Source organism: Papaver somniferum, chromosome 1 (genome assembly GCF_003573695.1).
Source record: "Papaver somniferum cultivar HN1 chromosome 1, ASM357369v1, whole genome shotgun sequence".
NCBI classification, from domain to species: domain Eukaryota; kingdom Viridiplantae; phylum Streptophyta; class Magnoliopsida; order Ranunculales; family Papaveraceae; genus Papaver; species Papaver somniferum.
The window spans coordinates 180,887,446-180,901,357 of record NC_039358.1 but is presented as its reverse complement, the minus strand read 5'-3'; the positions used below and the strand labels follow the sequence as shown (position 1 = coordinate 180,901,357).

General features: G+C 37.6%; 1 pseudogene; it reads left to right on the top strand.

Moving 5' to 3' along the window:
• The first annotated feature begins 294 nt into the window (after nt 1-294).
• Nucleotides 295-10,730, top strand: LOC113355212 (annotated as a pseudogene).
• The last annotated feature ends 3,182 nt before the right edge of the window (nt 10,731-13,912 follow it).

The window sequence follows — 13,912 nt, the reverse complement described above, 5'->3', positions numbered from 1 at the left end:
TTTTTTGTTGATGTTGATTTAAGGATTCAATGATTGTCTTATTGTTTTCGGCTATAGATAATAATCATATATAATTTTATGGGCTATGTGGAATGATTACAAATGTGTGTTTGTTTAACTTAAGCTCTTATTTTAAATGGATTATGGTTAATAAATATGTGGGCTATATTTAAGAGAAGCCTAAAAATAAAAAACGAGAGAAGAAAAACTATTCTGGTGGAATTTTTTCTGTTCATTAGTTAATTAATGACAATAGAATTTAGAAGACGAGAGGCTTTTCGATCATACAAAGCTACCTGGGCACGTGTTGTGATCGATACTCACCCATCTCCTTCATCCCCTGAATCTGGAAGAATTTGGGAACACGTCACTTTGTCCGTATCTAAATCTCGCAAAAAGTATTACATCGTAGGTTTTGCGGAATATCAATGGCAAATCAGGAGCTCAGCAATGTATCACCAGCTCTCCAGGTATGTAATTTTAATGTATACATATACCATTGTTCGTTATGGTGATCGATCTATAGCAAAAATGATCGAAAACATCCCTTTGCTCTAGCGTATTGGCATGCACCCTATCATGTGTAGCGTGTCCTTCCACATATTCGGCAGGTAGTATGCTTGTGTGCCTTCTAAATCAGACTGATTAATGATGATGTTAAAAACCTACTGTTCATGGGAGGTTCCGTTTTGGTCCTTCAACTCAGACTATTTTAATTTAATCTATTTACATTGACTATTGTGGCTTCTGGGTACTTCTGACAAATCAATTAACTGAAACAGGTGGAAAGCTTCGCCATAGATGGTCATTCTGACATTCTTAATGAACGACCTGGACTAACTCATGAAACACATCACCACAAAGGAAAAGGAGGTTGGAAATCAGCCGGACTCATATTGGGTAATGATCATTACGTGGTCAATATCCTTTATCTCCCTGGCATTCTATCTTCTACAATGACATTTTGATTTTAATTACTCCACGTTGCAGTGGACCAAGGTTTAGCAACACTTGCATTTTTCGGGGTTGGAGTGAGCTTAGTCTTGTTCTTAACAAGAGTTCTTCGTCATGGAAATGCGTCAGCAGAACACTGTCAGTAATTGGACTGGAACGGTTTACATGTTCTCGCTGGTTGGAGCATTCCTAAGCGATTCTTATTGGGGAAGATATTTAACATGTTCAATTTTTCAAGTGATTATCGTAATGGTAAGAAGGCAACATTCATATGGTTGTACCATTTCTTTTATAATTCCTATAATTTCTAATGCTTATTAATACATTTATTCAACAAAACACGGTACGGTTCTGCTATCGATAGCAACCTCCTTTTTTTTTTAAAGGGATTTTTAATAAAGTGCCCATGTGGAGAAATGTATTTAACAAAATGACAACGTTTTTTTTAATAATTTAGTGCCCATCAATTGACCTTTTCCGTACCGTTTTATTGAAACAACAGCTACCGGCAGTTACCCGACATTACTTCATCTGTGGCGGTATATCAGGCTTGGGAAAAGACATCCAAGCCCCTAAATCGTATGACTGGGACCTAGTCAAACCGTGCTAATGACCAGATCACTACCTAGTTAAAGCCTAACTAGTGAACCAGTAAAGAACCATAGTTCTTCCCCACCCAGATGCTTAAAACTTGCTGTTACTTTTGATTCCAATTGGAAGAAATCAATGAACCAGACATCCCATGTGAATAATCATTCAATAACCAAACTTGATGTTACTTCACTAATGAGATGTACATTCAACAATTCATACACGACATACTAAACCAATTAGTTACTTACTGAATTCAGATTAAAGTTGATACCTCTAAGCAAACAACTTGTTCGTTGGAGCTGCAATGAATACATTGGGACAAACTTAATAATGAATACACGAGCACTGAATGACAAGGTAAGGAATCAGCTAGGGAAGTGGTACATACAGAGAGAAAGATGTATACAAAGAAGATCAGATCAACAGAAAACAAAACCAGACCATGTGACTGAGAAGATCGCACAACGTTGGATACCCAATCCAATTTGGGTTCGCATCAATTAGAATTCATAAATCATCAACTCATTTAAAAATTACAACTACCCAAATCAAATATTTACTCTCAAAACGAATCTATACCAAAAACCCCCAAATTCCATCTCGTGTTGCCGTAAAATTCAAAATCGAATGTGAAACCAACCATAGAAATCAACGAAAGCAACAATAGATCTTGTTTTAATCCGCCCAAAAACTAAATCGTTTACTCCCAAGAACTGATGTTTTCGAGTGAAGTTGCCATTAAAGAAGCGAGATGGTTTCAAGTGAAGTTGCCATTAAAAAGATGAACAGAGAACTTGGTCGAGGGGATGACGGAAAGGACGAAGGTGGAGAAGAGGTATGATGAGTGGGGGACGAGTTATCTAGAATCATCTTTTTAACAAGACCTTCCCCATTGAGAACTTAGAGCTGTCGATTAATCAAATGGACGGTAACAGATGATACTATGATATGTAGAATCATGGGCAATTTAGTAACTGCGCCTATAAATATCTTATCTCCTCAAATGAGAAGTTGACTTTGTCAACGAGATTTACCAAAATAGTGAGTCTAGACGGAATCCTAACGACATGGGCATTAAATTAATATGAAAAAAAAGTGGTTATTTTTTTAAATGTATTTTCCCACATGTGCACTTTATTAAAATCCCTTTTCTTAATCAACCCTCCACGTTGTGGAGATGCATTTGGGGAAGTAAACTGTAATCAACCGTCTTCAGTCGGAGTTGCCATCTTTTACTTGTCAATTTATCTGGTTGCATTGGGATATGGGGGTCACCAACCGGCAATAGCAACATCTGGAGCAGATCAGTTTAATGAAATGGACCCTGTCGAGAAGCATTCTAGAGCTTTATTTTTCTCATATTTTTACTTTGCACTTAACGTTGGTTCTTTATTTTCAAATACATTTCTAGTCTATTTTGAGGATAGAGGGTTATGGACAGTTGGCTTTTTGGCATCAGCTGGTTCAGCCATTCTAGAACTCATACTTTTCTGTTAGGGACATCTGGGTATAAGCGTTATAAACCATGTGGTAATCCGCTGACTCGTATATGTCAAGTATTTGTTGATACCATCAAGAAATGGAAGGTCAAGGTCCCTGCTGATGGGAAGATGCTCTACGAATTAGAAGGTTCAGCTTCAGCTATAAAGGGGAGCAGAAAGATCCACCACAGTAATGAGCTACGGTAAGCATATCGATGAACTAGAAGAGGGTATTTGCTGAATATGCTATACATCAATGTTTGGAGATTAATATTCTTTTTCTTTTTTCTAATTTCTTTAGGTGGTTTGACAAGGCAGCAACTATAACAGTGAAGGACAAGAATGTAGAAAAAGCTAAACAGGATCCATGGAGACTTTGTACAGTAACACAAGTGGAAGAGGTTAAAGCACTCCTGAAGTTGTTACCTATCTGGTTGTGGACTATAATATACTCTGCAGTGTTCACTCAAACGGCCTCACTCTTTGTTGAACAAGGAGCTGTGATGAACACTAAAGTTGGCAATTTTCACATCCCTGCTGCAAGCATGTCGGCCTTCGATATTGTTAGTGTTTTGTTCTGTACTTTCATATACAACGAGCTTCTCGTGCCAGTCACTGGTAAATTAACTGGAAATCCTAAGGGGCTTTCTGAGCTCCGAAGAATGGGAGTAGGGCTTCTTATCGGGTTATTAGCTATGCTAGCTGCTGGATTCACCGAGATAGAAAGGCTAAGACGTGTAAATCCTGGAGAAGAGTCTAGTTCATAAAGCATATTCTGGCAAATACCTCAGTATGTGTTAGTTGGAGCATCCGAGGTGTTTATGTATGTTGGTCAGTTAGAGTTCTTCAACAGTCAAGCTCCAGATGGCCTTAAGAGTTTCGGAAGCTCTCTATGCATGGCTTCTATCTCGTCTGGGAACTTCGTCAGCAGCTTTAACATGGTAATGGGAGTCACAGCTGGAGACAGTAAGCCTGGTTGGATTCCAGGCAATCTCAATGAAGGTCATGTTGACAGATTTTTCTTCCTCCTTGTCGGACTGAGTGCTGTTAATTTCATCAGGTATTTGCTTTCTGCAAGGTGGTACTGTTGCGTCTGTAACAATAAAACACTCAAGAAAAATGTTAGAAAGATGTTAGAATAAAGAGATTAATTTCTGGAAGGTAAATAAACACTCAATTGGACTGCAAACAGAGGACAGAGTCACGTGTTCAACACGATGTCCTTAACACGATATTTGACCGGTACGCCTCAAGAATGAGTACCTTGTGGTCAAGTTCGTATCCAGGATAAAACTTCCCGTTGCAAGCACTGTTAGCACTACAGTACTTGCGCACTCTTACGACCTCAACAACGATTGTGCACGGAATGAAAAATAAAGGACCACACAGGGGGAGAAGACGAAAACAAGAGGATAGTAGCTCTTCTGGACACAAAAAGAAATGAGAGAAAGTGATCGCTTTATATAGGGGAGAATAGAGAGAGGTCTCATAAACTCGCATTAAAACAATTTCAATTAATTCAGATTTTTTCCAACGGTTTTAAACGTTCATGCATCACTTAATATCGATTTGAAACGTTCATGCGTCATTATGTTTGATATAAAACGTTCATGCAAATTTAAGTTTGATATAAAAACGTTCATGCAAATTAATGTTCATGCATAAACATAATGTTGCCCAAAGAATTATTTTGTTTCAAATATTAATTCGATAATTCAAAAGAAATTTTGCCAAAAAATATAAGTCTTGACCCACACCCACACCCGAGCCCGGCCCGGCCCGCCCGCCCGCAAGGACGGACGGCGGCGGCGTGCGTGCTTCGGTGCGAAGCACCGCACGTGTGTGAAAATGTGCGATTGCACCAACTAGCCCATTGCCTAAGTCCTCTCCCTCGCACAAAAGTGCTAATGACCCAAGGGCCACTCTAATATCAAAAAATTCAATACTTATGGAGAGGTATCATCTTTAGTTTTCCCTATGTGGGACTAAAGGTTCATTCACAAATAGTGAAAATGAGCTAGTGTCCTTAGTGACCAATAGATCCTAAGTTCCAATCCCACCAAGACCAAAAAACCAAACTATTGTATAAATTCATTTTCTCTAACAATCCCCCACATGAATGAAATACCGATAGAAAATCAGAAAACGGAAAGCGAGAAATACCACTTAGGCAAGAGGTGTCCATGAGGTCTTGAACCTTTCCTTAGTGAGAAATTGCCGGAACTACTTGATGGACAGTGAACGCGATGTCTTGAACTACCATCGTTTGGTGTAATCCGCGATAATAACCACGCGTGATATCTCTCTAGGTGCTGTCGAGTTCGTGTCGTTGTGTCCTTTTTGGCCCTGGACAAATCCCGTTTCTCAGAATGCTCTAGAGAATCAACTCTTTTCTCATAGGAAGCGACCCACTTCCACATTCAGATAGGTGAGTTCTATCAAGAGTGTTTACTGCTACACCCCACTTCAATCTAAAATTGAAACTATAGAACTCATTAAGACTTAATAGAAAGTCATCCTCACATGCAGTCACACTATCACGTCTACACCATAGGGAAGGGGCAGAGAATGAATTCTCTGATAGTGTTTACCTTGACTCGCCACAAATTAGTTTCTCATTCGAAACCTTGATCTTGGGATCTCCAGTCAGCAAGGTTGAGTATCCTTCATGGCAAGTTTATTTAATGAGCCTAAGCCCCATCCCCTTAGATGCATTACTAACTATCTCCTTGGACAAACCTTTCGTCAAAGGGTCCGCGATATTCTCCTTGGACTTAACCCAATCAATGGAAATAACGCCTATTGAGATTAGTTGTTTTAGGGTATCGTGTCTTCTCTTTATATGTACAGACTTCCCATTATAGTAGTTGTTTTTAGCTTTAGCTATGGCAGCTTGATTATCACAATGTATAGATATAGCCGGCACAGTCCTATGCCAGAGAGGAATGTCTTCTAAAAAGCATCTTAGCCAAGCGGCTTCCTCTCCTGCTTTATCTAGCGCAATAAACTCAGATTCCATAGTGGATCGAGCTATGCAGGTCTGTTTGGAACTCTTCCAAGAAACAGCCCCACATGCTAGAGTAAAAACATATCCACTCGTGGACTTAGACTCCTCTGAGTCTGATATCCAGTTTGCATCAAAAAATCCCTCAAGGACGGCAAGATACCTTTCATAATTCAAACAAAAGGTCAACATGTATTTCAAATACCTCAACACTCTAAAAAGTGCATCCCAGTGTTCCTGCCTTGGATTACAAGTATACCTACTTAACCTACTCACAATATAAGCAATGTCTGGCCTAGTACATTTCATCAAATACATCAGACTGCCTATAACTCGTGAGTATTCAAGTTGTGATACTCCATTACCTCTGTTCTTTTTGAGTTTACAACAAGGATCATACGGAGTATAAGCAGGTTTACAATCAAAATGATTGAATTTTCTAAGCACAGATTCAACATAGTGAGATTGACTAAGATTATAACCGTTAGAATTTCTCATAATTTTCATCCCTAAGATTACATCTGCAGGGCCTAAGTCTTTCATGTCAAAGTTCTCATTCAGCATGTTCTTAGTGGAATTAATTACATCCATGTTTGTACCAAGTATAAGCATATCATCAACATACAAGCATACAATCACACATGCATCATTTACAAGCTTAGTATATAAACACTTGTCCGATTCATTGATTCTAAAACCACTAGAAAACATTACATGATCAAATTTTTCATGCCATTGTTTAGGTGCTTGTTTCAATCCATACAAAGGTTTTTTCAGTTTACAAACTTTGTTTTCACAACCTTTCAATACAAAGCCCTCAGGTTGTTCCATGTAAATTTCTTCATCTAATTCACCATGTAAAAAAGCCGTCTTTACATCCATTTGATGTATTTCTAGGTTGTGAACCGCGGCTATAGCAATTAACATCCTAATGGAAGTAATTCTCGTAACAGGTGAGTAAGTATCAAAGAAATCTACACCTTCCTTTTGTTTGTAGCCTTTGACTACTAACCTAGCCTTGTATTTTTGAATAGTTCCATCTATGTTACGTTTCCTCCTGAAGATCCATTTACATCCTATGGCCTTACACCCTGGAGGTAAATCTACTATCTCCCATGTATCATTTTCTTTGATGGATTCCATTTCACTAATAGAAGACTCTTTCCACCACGGAGATTCAGAAGAAGTCATGGCTTCTCTATAAGTCTGAGGATCAGACTCTGCTAGTGTTATGAAGTCAGGTCCAAAAGAGGTTTTGGTTCTACCCTTTTACTCCTCCTAAGATCAAATTCTACTTCATCTTCCTCTAAAGGTAAAGTCTGACTGGTTGAAGGAACATCTAGGGGATCAACACCTCTCTTACGAGAGTCAGATTTTAAAGGAAAAACATTTTCAAAAAACACAGCATCCCTGGACTCCATAATAGTATTTAAACCAATTTCATAAACATCAGAATTCACAACCATAAATCTATATGCAGGTGTATGCTCAGGATACCCTATGAAGACACAGTCAACAGTTTTGGATCCTATCTTGGTAGCTTTAGGTTTAGGGATCTGAACCTTATCCAAACACCCACACACTTTAAAGTATGCTAAATAAGGTTGTATACCTTTCCACAATTCGTATGGAGTTTTATCTGATCCTTTAAAAGGTACTCTGTTCAGGATATAGCAGGCTGAGAGGACAGCTTCCCCCCACAAGTTCGAAGGTAATCCTGAACTAATTAACATGGCATTCATCATCTCCTTAAGGGTGCGGTTCTTACGTTCAGCTACTACATTCGAATGAGGTGAATAAGGAGGGGTAACCTCGTGTATTATGCCATGTTCTACACAGAAATGTCATATAGGAGTTATGTACTCGCCACCACGGTCAGACCTAATGGTTTTAATGGTAGTATTCAATTGGTTTTCAAATTCTAGTTTATACCTCTTAAAAGATTCTAAGGCATCATCCTTACCTCTAAGAAAATATATATGACAGTACCTAGTACATTCGTCTATAAAAGTAACAAACCATTTCTTGCCACCTCTAGTTTGAACTGATTTCATGTCAACTAGGTCTGAGTGGATTAATTCTAAGGGTTTAGAATTTCTATGAACATTTTTGCTAAAAGGTTTTCTAGCATACTTTGATTCTACGCATATTTCACATTTGTGTTCCTTTTCCAAACTAAATTTGGGTATGCAGCCTACATTGGCTAGTTTAAGCATTGACTTATAATTTACATGTCCAAGTCTACCATGCCAAACGTTCAAAGACTCACAAACATAAGCAGAAGAATCATTATTATTCATTACAGCAGAGTTTACATTAAGCTTATACAGACCCTCAGTCTTATAACCCTGCCCCACATAATCCTTAGCCTTAGTTACAATACATTTCCCAGATTCTATTACAATTTTAAAACACTTATCATCTAAAACAGCACAAGAAACAAGATTTTTGCAGATGTCCGGAACATGAAGAACTTCATTCAAAGTGAGAGTCTTGCCAGAAGTGAGCTTGAGCCCAACTTTGCCTTTTCCTACAACCGCAGCTGCAGATGAGTTACCCATATAGAGTTTCTCTCCTTCCCCTAGCTTATTGTAGGAGGTGAACATTTCTTTGTTCCCACATACATGTTTGGTAGCCCCAGAGTCTACCCACCAGTCTCTCACATTTGTTACCAAATTTACTTCAGACACCGTGCCAGAAAATTCATCTTTGTTGTTTTCAACCAAATTAGCATTATTTTTCTTTTTAAGGTCCTTACGGTTTCTACAGTGAATCGCCATATGGCCAGGATTTCCGCAAGCATAGCAATCACCCTTAATTTTATTAATGCTAGATTTAGGTTTCTGAAATATAACTTTCTTTCCTGGAGGTTTCTTGGAGTTGTTTCGGTTCTTATCAGCATTGGAACCTTTGTGTTCAGTCACATGAGCTTTGTAAGACATGTCCCTTGAAGAAGATACATTTTTGTACTTGGAGCACAACAATTCTTCAACTTGAATTTTCTTACCCAGTTCAACTATAGTAACTTCAGCAGTTTCATGTCTTAGTTTCTTCTTGTACTCGGACCAGGAAGTAGGCAATTTCTCGATAGCAGTAGACACTTGAAAAGTTTCATCAATCACCATACCTTCCGCAAGAATTTCATTCATAATTTGCTGGAGTTCAAGGAATTGATCAACCACAGATTTGTCATTCACCATTTTATACTCATAAAGCCTAGCTACCAAGAATTTATTACTTCCGACAGTTTCAGCTTGGTATTTCGCCTCCAAAGCAACCCATAAATCAAAAGCAGAAAAGTTTTCTTTAACATTGTAAAAATCATAAAAAGCATCCTCCAAGCAATTCAGAATATGATTTTTAGACATGTAATTTTTCCTCTTCCATTCTTCTAAAGAAGACTCACGACCAGCATCATTCAGCGATTCATCAAAAAGTTTCAGAACATAGGAATCCAACTCATGGTAACTTAGAAAGAATAACATTTTTGACTGCCACCTCTTAAAGTCTTTTCCAGAAAACTTTGAAGGCCTTTCAACATCGTTCTTACCCATTGTTACAGACAGAAAACAGAAATATCGTGTTAAGATTGTTGGGTCTGTAACAATAAAACACTCAAGAAAGATGTTAGAAAGATGTTAGAATAAAGAGATTAATTTCTGGAAGGTAAATAAACACTCAATTGGACTGCAAACAGAGGACAGAGTCGCGTGTTCAACACGCTGTTCTTAACACGATATTTGACCGGTACGCCTCAAGAATGAGTGATGCCTATACCATGTGGTCAAGTTCGTATCCAGGATAAAACTGCCCGTTGCAAGCACTGTTAGCACTACAGTACTTGCCCACTCTTACGACCTCAACATCGATTGTGCACGGAATGAAAAATAAAGGACCACACAGGGGGAGAAGACGAAAAGAAGAGGATAGTAGCTCTTCTGGACACAAAACGAAATGAGAGAAAGTGATCGCTTTATATAGGGGAGAATAGAGAGAGGTCTCATAAACGCGCACTAAAACAATTTCAATTAATTCATATTTTTTCCAACGATTTTAAACGTTCATGCATCACTTAATATCGATTTGAAACGTTCATGCGTCATTATGTTTGATATAAAACGTTCATGCAAATTTAAGTTTGATATAAAAACGTTCATGCAAATTTAGTTTGATATAAAATGTTCATGCAAATTAATGTTCATGCATAAACATAATGTTGCCCAAAGAATTATTTTGTTTCAAATATTAATTCGATAATTCAAAAGAAATTTTGCCAAAAAATAAGTCTTGACCCACACCCACACCGGCCCGCACGGACGGCGGCGGCGTGCGTGCTTCGGTGCGAAGCACCGCGCGTGTGTGAAAATGTGCGATTGCACCAACTAGCCCATTGCCTAAGTCCTCTCCCTCGCACAAAAGTGCTAATGACCCAAGGGCCACTCTAATATCAAAAAATTCAATACTTATGGAGAGGTATCATCTTTAGTTTTCCCTATGTGGGACTAAAGGTTCATTCATAAGTAGTGAAAATGAGCTAGTGTCCTTAGTGACCAATAGATCCTAAGTTTCAATCCCACCAAGACCAAAAAACCAAACTATTGTATGAATTCATTTTTTCTAACAGGTACAAATATATTGATGTCGAACCCGAAGATGTAAGGAACTCGGATATGGAGGAGGAGGAGCTAGACGTATAATGAGATAGACCAAACTGATACGTTAGAGAGTCGAACTAATGATCGATCCTTGGTTAGTGTTTCTCCTAGTAATCAGCAAAGTAGCTTTTTTTTCTTTCTTTTTTTATATTGATAGCGAAGTAGTTACTGCTATCTGGTCATATTACAGCCAAACACATACTTAATTGTTACGTTGTCCAATATATAAACCGTTGGATATATGGATCTCACGATTAGAAAATTTTGTCAAAATGTTTTATCAAAAGAATATCATTGTTAAGGGATATCGTCCTTATACAAAGGCCTATACAAATATGAAGTTTTTATTTTTGGCTGATGTAAAAAAGGAAAAAGATGATTCTACCTATTTATCATCTACATTTTTCCTATTTATCACCCGTATTAATTACCACCCCCATTATCCTATTTACCACCCACATGTTTTTTTAAATATGCTAAATACTACCATATTGATTTCATTCTTACACGAATAACTAAAAAACCTAAGTTACCAATCGAGATTTCTTTTCTCCATCTCCGCCTCCACCACATTCTTCTGTTCCATCTCTACCCACCAAACACCGCCCTCACTCATCATTTCTTTAATTTTTGCTTCGCAATAATCAAAACCCCAAAAGAGGGAAAATTCAACCTAATTCTAAATGTTTGTATGCATGAACTTACGTGGAGGTTCATGTTCATGTTGGATTTTGTTTTCTCTATCATGATGAAGAATTAGTGTTCAATTTGGGTCTTCTTATTCTTAAAAAAAAATTAGATGAATTCGTCGATCGCCATGGACAAGTGGTACCGTATATACCAGTCGATGTACTTTAATGGGATTGTTTTCTCAATTGGCACATCCATTGAAAAGATTTAAATAGTTATATCAAAAGTTACCCAAACCCTTATCCGATCGTGACTGTTCAACATGGTGCTAGTCTTAGCCCATCTGAACACCGTTATGTAATTTAGAGTTACTTGCTCGTCATGGGAACTCACTTTGTTTTCTTATTAAAAAAAAACTAATGGAATCCATAATTACAATACGACTGTTAAGAGATGTCATTGTGTCCATTTTAATGGTATCGCACTTGGGGCCCAAACACTGAAGGTTAGATCGTCTACAACTCCTGGTCAAAAAGTGTAAGGGGTTCTCCTAGTTACGTAGTGGCGGGAAAACTCCGTAATGTTAAAGTTGACCTCTGTCATTGGAATGTCAATTTTTTTGGACACATTAAAAATACTATTTATAAGCTGAAGACTGAACTCGAGAAACTTCAATCCATGCCATACTCTCCTGCTCTAGGTAATTTCATTTTAAATTATTCTAAGCAGCTAGACTTTTGGTATGAAATTGGGAACTCATTCTATAAGCAAAAATCGAGAATTAACTATTTTGTTCACTATGTCAAGAACACTCAGTTCTTTCATAACTCAGTCAAGCTCAGAAATATGTATAACACTATACACACAGTTCGTGATGAGCAGGATAATTGGTTAGAGTCCAGAGAGCAGGTTGTTACACATTTTGAAATTTTTTTCAAGAAAGTTTTTCACTCTTCAAACCCTAATATCGATGATATTCATGATGTTCTGAAAGATGTCCGGCCCATTATCTCTGATGAGTTAAATCTTTCTGTTGTGGCTATTCCTACCCCTGAGGAAATCTACTCTACTATCAAGGATATGGAACCCTGGAACTTTCCCGGTCCTGACGGTTTCCCGACGGGTTTTTTTCGTGATAATTGGGACATTGTGCCTCATCAGGTGATTGAGCATATTCAAAAAAAATTCAAAACTAAGTTTTTACTCCTTCATAGCTCTTATTCCGAAGGTGAATAATCCTTCGACAACAAATGATTTTAGACCCATCAGTTTAGCATATTCAGTATATAAAATCATCTCTAAGATTTTAACAAATCGTCTTAAGCCATTGCTTAGCTCTATCATCTCTCCTTTCCGGTCGGCCTTTGTTTCTAATAGGCAGATACAAGATAACATTATTATTAGTCATGAAATTTTGAACTCTTTTAAAAGAATAAAAAAAGGAGCTAAGAAAGGTTATATGGCAATTAAACTTGATCTGTCGAAAGCCTTCAGACAGATTAGAATGGACCTTTTTTATGGAAGTTTTTAAGAAACTTGGATTTTCAGAAGACTGGTGTCAGATCATCTTTCAATGTATTAGCACTATCACTTACTCAGTCCTTATCAGTGGCTCACCAGGTGAGGTTTTCGCTCCTTCTAGAGGAATTCGGCAGGGGGATTGCCTTTCCCCTTATATTTTCATTCTTTATATGGAAGTCCTGTCACAAATGCTTCTAAAAGCGGAATCTGATAAAATTATTCAGGGCTTTAAGATTAGAAATAATAGTCCCTCTATCACTCACTTATTTTTTTAGACGACTGTATGATATTCTCTATGGATTCTATCGCTTATGTTCGTAATCTTATGCAGATTCTAAACAAGTTTGCTCGAGCTTCTGGGCAGGCTATTAATTTCGATAAATCGGGTTCTTTTACTTGTAATAATATGCATTATAAACATACCAAGTTACTATCTAGGTCACTAGGGATCAAATACCTGTCTAGTACTGAAAAATATTTAGGAACTCCCCTGTTTATCAATAGAGATAAGACGAGATCTTTTCAATTTCTGACTGACAAATTCTATGCCAGACTGGGTAATATGAAAAAACCAATTTGAATGGTGCCGGTCGAACAATTATTACGAAGCATGTTTTGTCTAGCCTCGCTACTTATCATATGTCTTGTTTTCCTTTTCCTAAAAAGCTTACTTCTAAATTCGATTCCATACAAAGAACTTTTTGGTGGTCAAAGAAAAACCCCCCCAAAGCGGCTTACTTTCGTTCCTGGCTTGACATAAGTAAGTCTAAAATTTGTGGAGGATCGGGTATTCGCAACTCTTTTGCTCTGAATCGTATTTTTATTACTAAAATAGACTGGAGAATTTCTCAGTATCCAGATCATTTAATCTCTGTGTTCTTGAAAGACAAATACTTTCCAAACCAAAACTTGTTAGAAATTGATAAAGCAGCTGATTCCTCTTCTTGGATTTGGAAATGAATAGTTAAAAGTATTAGCTTCTTAAAGAGGCACATTGTGTACAAGATAAATAATGGAAAATCTACTCGGCTGATTCCTCTTCTTGGATTTGGAAAGGAATAGTTAAAAGTATT